Source organism: Pteropus vampyrus, unplaced genomic scaffold (assembly GCF_000151845.1).
Source record: "Pteropus vampyrus isolate Shadow unplaced genomic scaffold, Pvam_2.0 Scaffold412, whole genome shotgun sequence".
Lineage (NCBI taxonomy): Eukaryota > Metazoa > Chordata > Mammalia > Chiroptera > Pteropodidae > Pteropus > Pteropus vampyrus.
In genome coordinates this window covers 273874-274268 of record NW_011889193.1, presented here as the reverse complement: position 1 = coordinate 274268, position 395 = coordinate 273874, and the positions used below count along the sequence as shown (strand labels likewise).

At 68.1% G+C, this 395-nt stretch overlaps 1 protein-coding gene across 1 annotated transcript in view; it reads right to left on the bottom strand.

The window, feature by feature from the left end:
* TTC13 (tetratricopeptide repeat domain 13) overlaps positions 1–395 on the bottom strand; it is a 63834-nt gene that overhangs the window by 21787 nt on the left and 41652 nt on the right. The window lies entirely within an intron of this gene.

Below are 395 nucleotides of genomic sequence, written 5' to 3'. Positions count from 1 at the left end.
GGCCCTGGGGTCAGAGGACAGGCTGGGATCCCGGTACCCCCTTCGGCAGGGTGACCTTGGGGTGTCACCGACCGCCCCGAGCCCCAGCTCCCTCGCCTGCAAAATGAGAGTGAAGGCACTTGTCTCCCACGGGTGCAGCCTTAGCCGCAGGAGACAGCGACCTGCGGCTGTAGATCTGTGTGTAGAAGGCGGCCTGCCCGCCGGCCTGTCACACCCCCAGGGGCGACCGGAGGAGGGGCAGTGTGCGCCACATCGCACATCGCGGCCTGCTCGGACCGTGTCAGGACCCAGAGCGGCATCTGCCCACCGGGGCGGCCCCACTGATCAGGCCGCGTTCCACATCCAGCCTCGTCAGATGTCCCCAAGAGCATGGACACCCTGCGGCGTCCACCCTT